Source organism: Pelophylax lessonae, assembly GCF_965119305.1.
Source record: "Pelophylax lessonae genome assembly, chromosome: 4".
NCBI classification, from domain to species: Eukaryota; Metazoa; Chordata; class Amphibia; order Anura; family Ranidae; genus Pelophylax; species Pelophylax lessonae.
The window spans coordinates 16550346-16558750 of NC_138771.1; positions in this window are offsets into that span (position 1 = coordinate 16550346).

Below are 8405 nucleotides of genomic sequence, written 5' to 3' on the forward strand. Positions count from 1 at the left end.
ATATATATATATATATATATATATATATATATATAATAATATATTTTTTTAGCAGAGACCCTAGAGACTATTGTTGCAGGGTCCTTCAGACACAGCCAATCAAAGATCCAGGGCAAAGAGCCATTCACAGCGGCTCTTTACTATGTGATCAGCTGTGTCCAAACACAGCTGATCACATTGTAAACAGGATTTGCCGGTTATCGGCAGTTCTTTCCTCACGCTGACAGCACGTGAGGAGAGGGGAGACGGTAAGTGGCAATACACACAGGGGAGATCTACACTTAAACATACAAGAGTGGGAATCTGGCGCTCCATATGGTATACGTCTCTCAAATAAGCAGATGCTGGTAAGGGTAATAAAAGTCTACTAGTCTAGGCAGAAGAATAAAATAGTTAAAAGGAGGCAGCTATCGTCAGAGTGTGTCCAGGAACTCTGTAGGACAATTGGAAAGCAAAAGACAGGGAGTCGCCAACTAAGGGTAGTAACAATATATCCGCATTTATTGCACATGGTTAAAAGCACTTACAGAAAGCAGAAGAAATTCATGCCCATTGTTCTACTGATCCGTCTTTGTGATCCCTGCCGCCCTGCAGGCTCCACATACAATCCAAAGGGTTGGGAAGGATGTAAGCCGGATGGGGCACCTCTCCATCCAGGGATGGCAGAGAACTCCATGCTAACCAGCGTAGACCGCCGATGTGGAAGTGACCTCACAGAAACAGGGCGGAGGTCGGGCCTAGGCTCACGACTGACAGCCGTGGTCCCGACCTCCGCCCTGTTCCGACAACATCACTTCAACATCCGCGGTCCACGCTGGTTAGCATGGAGTCCTCTGCCATCCCTGGACAGAGAGGTGCCCCTATCTGGCTTACATCCTTCCTTGCCAGCCCTTTGGACCGTTTGTGGAGCCTGCAGGATGGCGGGGGATCACAAAGACGGATCAGTATAACGATGGGAATGAATTTCTTCTGATTCCTATAAGTGCTTTTAACCTTGTGCAATAAATGCTGATATAGTAATACTACACTTAGTTGGCGCCTCCCCGTCTCTTGCTTTCAACATCTACACTGATAATCAGGGCACTAATTATCATTGTCCTGATGATCAGTGCCAGCCTCATCTGCGCCCATCAGTGCTAGCCTCATCTGCGCCCACAAGCGCAGCCTCATCTGCTCACACAAGTGCAGCCCCATCAGTGCAGCCTCATCTGCGCACACAAGTGCAGCCTCTTCTGCTCACACAAGTGCAGCCCCATCAGCGCACACAAGTGCAGCCCCATCAGTGCAGCCCAATCTTTACCCATCAGTGCAGCCCAATCTTTACCCATCAGTGCAGCCTCATCTTTACCCATCAGTGCAGCCTCATCTTTACCCATCAGTGCAGCCTCATCTTTACCCATCAGTGCAGCCTCATCTTTAGCCATCAGTGCAGCCTCATCTTTAGCCATCAGTGCAGCCTCATCTGCTCGCACAAACGCCGCCTCATCTGCTCGCACAAACGCCGCCTCATCTGCTCGCACAAACGCCGCCTCATCTGCTCGCACAAACGCCGCCTCATCTGCTCGCACAAACGCAGCCTCATCTGCTCGCACAAACGCAGCCTCATCTGCGCGCACAAGTGCAGCCCCATCCGTGCGCACAAGTGCAGCCCCATCCGTGCAGCCTCATCTGCGCCCATCAGTGCAGCCTCTTCACCCATCAGTGCCGCCTCATCTGCGCACACAAGTGCAGCCCCATCAGTGCAGCCTCATCTGCGCCCATCAGTGCAGCCTCATCTGCGCCCATCAGTGAAGGAGAAAAATTACTTTTTTACTAAATTTTATAACCGAAACTAAAAACTTTTTTTTTTTTTTTTTAATACATTTTTGATCTTTTTTTGGTTAGCAAAAAAAATAAAAAATCCCAGTGGTGAATAAATACCACCAAAAAGAAAGGTCTGTCTCAAAAAAATAAGTCATATGGGTACAGTGTTGCATGACCACGCAATTGTCATTCAAAGTGCGACAGCTGAAAATTGGCCTGGGCAGGAAGGGGGTGGAAGTGCCCAGTAAGAAGGGGGTTAACTAGATATACTTCAGGTTCTGCATTTACTTAAAGTCAGCCCCCCCCAAACCCCTTCAATACAATGGCCAATGGCATTTTCAATGCAGCTGGCTGCAACACTATATGAGGAATCTGCTAAAACTTCTGTATAACTTTTTTTGTTTTTTAAAAAATGGTTATTAAAAAAGTGTTAGGAAGAATATATGAGATCTGTTATACTAAAGGAAAACTCTTGCCAATTATATCTCCATAAATTGAATCTGTTATCTATTACTCCAAAAAATGAGCTATTGGAAAGAATGATATCACCGCTGTGTATTTCATTAGTAAATCCTGGGAGATCAGTGTGCTTTATTTATGGGCCCGTGTCTCCCCTTCCACCTCACAGCCATCAGTGTCCGATAATCCTTCTCGGGGAAGGATCCCAGCATTTTCCACAATCGCGCTCCCAGTTTGGGGGTCTTGTTTTATTTTACAGTGTTACTCATGCTATGATGTCACTGGAAACGGGAACATTTGCTGAGGATGAAGACGGCTTCCAGCACGATGTGCCTCCGTGTACTCCTGGCATGAGTACGGCCCGGCTCCCAATTCAGCACTTTTATGACTCTGGGCTTGGAAGCGGGAGATGGAAAAAATGAAACCGCAAGCATTAAAGGGTGAATTGTGAGAGAGGCGTGTTGGCCACGATGGGAATTGTAATCATGCAAATCTCCCTTCAATGAATGAGTAACCGTCTTCTGAATTCTGTAAACATAGACGAGAGCTGTGCTGTGAAATGCGTGGTATTGGGCATGATCAACGTAAACCACTCAACCACACTGGCATGGAGCATGCTTCTTCATAGACAATCAAAGGAGCAAATGTAATCTGCATCATATCACAGGGGCTGGTAGTTTTCTTTCTGGCTAGGGCTTATTCATACTTGCTTTGACTGTAACACACATTGAAACGCCTTCCTGGCTCAGTAGTACCCCCCACTCAGAAGATCCCCCAGCTCATTACCCTCATTCAGCAGATCCCCTGCCTATTACTACCCTTGTTTAGCAGATCTCAGTAGTGTCCCCCAGCTTTTTTGATATCCCACTCAGTAGTAACCCCCAGCTCTGCAGATCTCTTGCTTAGTAGTAGCCCCCAGCTCTGCTGATTCCCCACTCAGTAGTAGCCCCAGCTCTACAGATCTCCTGCTTAGTAGTAGCCCCCAGCTCTGCTGATTTCCTACTCAGTAGTAGCCCCAGCTCTACAGATCTCCTGCTCAGTTTTGCTGATCCCCCATTCAGTAGTAACCCCCAGCTTTGCTAAACCCCCACTCAGTAGTTACTCCCAGCTTTGCCGATCCCCCCACTCAGTAGTAACCCCCCAGCTCTGCAGATCTCTTGCTTAGTAGTAGCCCCCAGATCTTCTGATCCCCCAACTCAGTAACACCCAGCCCTGTAGATCTCCTCAGTAGTAGCCCCCAGCTTTGCTGATCCCCCTCTCAGTAGTAACCCCCAGCTCTACAGATCTCCTGCTGAGTAGTAACCCTCAGCTCTGCTGATCCCCCCACTCAGTTGTAACCCCTCAGCTCTGCAGATCTCTTGCTTAGTAGTAGCCCCCAGATCTTCTGATCCCCCAACTCAGTAACACCCAGCCCTGTAGATCTCCTCAGTAGTAGCCCCCAGCTTTGCTGATCCCCCTCTCAGTAGTAACCCCCAGCTCTACAGATCTCCTGCTGAGTAGTAACCCTCAGCTCTGCTAATCCCCCCACTCAGTTGTAACCCCTCAGCTCTGCAGATCTCTTGCTTAGTAGTAGCCCCCAGATCTTCTGATCCCCCAACTCAGTAACACCCAGCCCTGTAGATCTACTCAGTAGTAGCCCCCAGCTTTGCTGATCCCCCGCTCAGTAGTAACCCCCAGCTCTACAGATCTGCTCAGTAGTAGCCCCCTGCTCTGCTGATTCCCTACTCAGTAGTAGCCCCAGCTATACAGATCTCCTGCTCAGTTTTGCTGATCCCCCCACTAGGTAGTAACACCCAGCTCTACAGATCTCCTGCTCAGTAGTAACCCTCAGCTCTGCTGATCCCCCCCACTCAGTAGTAACCCCCAGCTCTGCAGATCTCTTGCTTAGTAGTAGCCCCCAGATCTTCTGATCCCCCCGCTCAGTAGTAACACCCAGCTCTACAGATCTCTTGCTTAGTAGTAGCCCCCAGATCTTCTGATCCCTAACTCAGTAGTAACACCCAGCTATGCATATCTACTCAGTAGTAGCCCCCAGCTTTGCTGATCCCCCGCTCAATAGTAACCCCCAGCTCTTCAGATCTCCTGCTCAGTAGTAGCCCCCAGCTCTGCTGATTCCCCACTCAGTAGTAGCCCCAGCTCTACAGATCTCCTGCTCAGTTTTGCTGATCACCTGCTCAGTAGTAACCCCCAGCTTTGCTGATCACCTGCTCAGTAGTAACCCCCAGCTCTGCTAATCCCCCGCTCAGTAGTTACTCCCAGCTTTGCTGATCCCCCCACTCAGTAGTAACCCCCAGCTCTGCAGGTCTCTTGCTTAGTAGTAGCCCCCAGATCTTCTGATCCCCCACTCAGTAGTAACACCCAGCTCTACAGATCTCTTGCTTAGTAGTAGCCCCCAGATCTTCTGATCCCCAACTCATTAGTAACACCCAGCTCTGCAGATCTACTCAGTAGTAGCCCCCAGCTTTGCTGATCCCCTGCTCAGTAGTAACCCCCAGCTCTGCAGATCTTTTGCTTAGTAGTAGCCCCCAGATCTTTTGATCCCCCACTCAGTAGTAACACCCAGCTCTGCAGATCTCCCGTTCAATAGTGGCCCCCAGCTCTGCACCCGCGTGAACCGCTGTACCTGTACGTGGGAGTTCTCCTGGGGACGAGCGTAGACGCAGACCAGTCAGGGTGTGCATGCTGACCCGTGTCCACAGCCAAAACCGCCTACAATGGGCACGTGAGCAACGGAAGTGAACCACGGAGCAATGGAAGAAGGTGTCACAGGTAAGATGAATCGGGGCTAGTTCAAAAACACAGTGAAATAAGAGTCCTTGTAAGCTTTTAGTGTCCAAATTATTATTGGGGGCACCATCAATGAAAAAGTCCACAATTCTTGTTCAAAATTCTTGAGTATAGGTTCATGGTAACATCCATATATAAACTCCCATTAAGGATCTTAATTGTCATTTTTTCGTTTTAAATTTTTAACTATTTATTTTCATTTTTATTGAAGAATTGTATACATAATAATAGTTATATATTATAATATATAATATTTAATTATATTTAATATATAATTTATATTATATATAATATATATAATAATAAGTGTGTATATGTGTGTGTGTGTGTGTGTGTATATATATATATATATATATCATACATACATACATACAGTGCCTCAAATCGAACTTTTTGGCAACAATGCAAAACGTTATGGCGTAAAAGTAACACAGCTCATCACCCTGAACACACCATCCCCACTGTCAAACATGGTGGTGGCAGCATCATGGTTTGGGCCTGCTTTTCTTCAGCAGGGACAGGGAAGATGGTTAAAATTGATGGGAAGATGGATGGAGCCAAATACAGGACCATTCTGGAAGAAAACCTGATGGAGTCTGCAAAGACCTGAGACTGGGATGGAGATTTGTCTTCCAACAAGACAATGATCCAAAACCTAAAGCAAAATCTACAATGGAATGGTTCACAAATAAACATATCCAGGTGTTAGAATGGCCAAGTCAAAGTCCAGACCTGAATCCAATCGAGAATCTGTGGAAAGAACTGAAAACTGCTGTTCACAAACGCTCTCCATCCAACCTCACTGAGCTCGAGCTGTTTTGCAAGGAGGAATGGGCAAAAATTTCAGTCTCTCGATGTGCAAAACTGATAGAGACATACCCCAAGCGACTTATGCCCCATACACACGTGCAGATTATCTGCAGACTTTTGTCTGCAGACTTACCAAAACCATATAATATGAGGTCAAACCTAAACACTTTCAATTTGTATGCAATCCGGCAGGCCCTTGCACTACATAGAAAAGGTAAGTCTGCAGACAAAAGTCTGCAGATAATCTGCACCTGTGTATGGGGCATTACAGCTGTAATCGCAGCACAAGGTGGCGCTACAAAGTATTAACTTAAGGGGGCTGAATAATTTTGCACGCCCAATTTTTCAGTTTTTTATTTGTTAAAAAAGTTTGAAATATCCAATAAATTTCGTTCCACTTCATGATTGTGTCCCACTTGTTGATTCTTCAAAAACAATTACCGTTTTATAACTTTATGTTTGAAGCCTGAAATGTTCAAGGGGGCCGAATACTTTTGCAAGGCACTGTGTGTATATATATATATATATATATATATATATATATATATATATATATATATATATATATAATAGTGTGTGTGTGTGTATGTATGTATATGTGTGTGTGTGTGTGTGTATATATATATATATATATATATATATATAAATAGTGTGTGTATGTATGTGTGTGTGTGTATGTATGTATGTATGTGTGTATGTGTATATATATATATATATATATATATATATATATATATATATATATATATATATATATAATACAGAAAGCTATATATATATATATATATCCATACATACAGCTTTCAGTTCATTGTCCTCATCCAGCTTGAAGAAGGACCGTGGTGTAGAGTTACTATCTTCACAGCGCATGCTCCGAAACGCGTTGCGAGTGGATGACGTCACTGGCGCAGGATTTGCGGTCCATGCTGCGTTCCAGCCCTCGTTTCCGTCCGGTCTCCATCTTTCCTCCTCGAATGCTGGCAATATTCAAACGGGGGGAGGGGCCATTGTTGCAGCAGCTAAAGGCCCCCAAGTCCCACTGCACAGGACGCCGTGGAGGGACTCCTCATCAATTGACCAAAGCTTTCCATACTCATGTAAAATTTGAGTATTTTTTTTCTATGGAGCTTGCTATTTATTATTAAAAAGTGCTTTTACAGTCTGCATTTAGAGGCGACTCTATTAGTTATTCTTCAATGGAAGAAGGTGGCCTGGTCTGATCATGTTTTCTTTTACATCATGTGAATGACCAGGTGTGAGTGCATAACTTACCTGGGGAAGAGATGGCACCAGGATGCAGTATGGGAAGAAGGCAAGCCGGCGGAGGCAGTGTGATGCTCTGGCCAATACCATGCCCTGCCCTTGGCTCCTGCCATGTATGTGGATGTTATTTTGACACGTACCACCTACCTATACATTGTTGCTGACCATGTACACCCTGTCATTGAAACTGTATTCTCTGATGGCAGTGGCCTCTTTCAGTAGGATAATGTGCCCTGCCACACTGCAAAAGTTGTTCAAGAATGGTTTGAGGAACATAACGAGTTTTAGGTGTTAACTTGGCCTCCTAGGGCCAATTGTCTTTTTGTGTTCTGAAAAACACGTTGAGTGGACCCAAAAAGAGAATCCCTATTCCTATGACAAGGCAAAGAGGAATATTTAAACTTTTATTTTAGTTTAGATGGAATGGAGATGGATTAGAACACCTGTCAGGTTTTATCGCTGTCTGTGCCCCCCCCCCGTGAAGGAGATTCACCCTCTCTATTTGTCCTGTTTACCATTATCATTGAAAGTAAAAGAAAATCCCAAATTTTGGGTTGTCCCCAGAAAAGTAATCGAGAGGAAATCTTCCAATGGGGATGCTAGTTCTGATGGTCTGGTGTTCCCCAAGGAATTTTTTTGTTTTAATTTGCATAGGTTTCCTCTCACTTCCTGTTTGGCTATGGGACAGGAAGTGAAGGGAAAACTCTGCAATGGGAGACAGATGGTGAAAAAAAAATAATAATCTGAGGGGTATAACCCCCCCTTACTCTATCCAAAATGAAAAAAAAATAATTTAGCCTATAATTCTACTTTTAACCACTTCTGGACCGGAATTTGTACATTTAAAGTTTTGAAAAATAAAGACAATTTTTAACACAAATCTGGTACTGAACATGTTAATTTTTGTTTAATGCTTAATGGCTGGCTGGCAACCGGTTATGACTAAGCGAACATAGTTTCATGAAACGCATCAACTGTTTTTTGCTCACCTGTCCCTGGTTTGTCGTTTTGGATTTTCAGTAAAAGGTTTTTATCATTTACTATCACTCTCAAGTTGGTGTGCGGTTGCCTTCTTCTAATTGTACCCTGTGGTGGGTGGTTGGCTCCCTGTGGGGTGGGTGGGTGCCTGGCTCCCTGTGGAGTGGGTGACTGGCTGGCTCCCTGTGGTCGGTGGCTGTCTGGCACCCTGTAGTGGGTGGCTGGCACATTGTGGTGGGTGGCTGGCACCCTGTAGTGGGTGTGCTGGCACCCTGTGGTAGGTGGGTGGCTGGCACAGGGGCTGT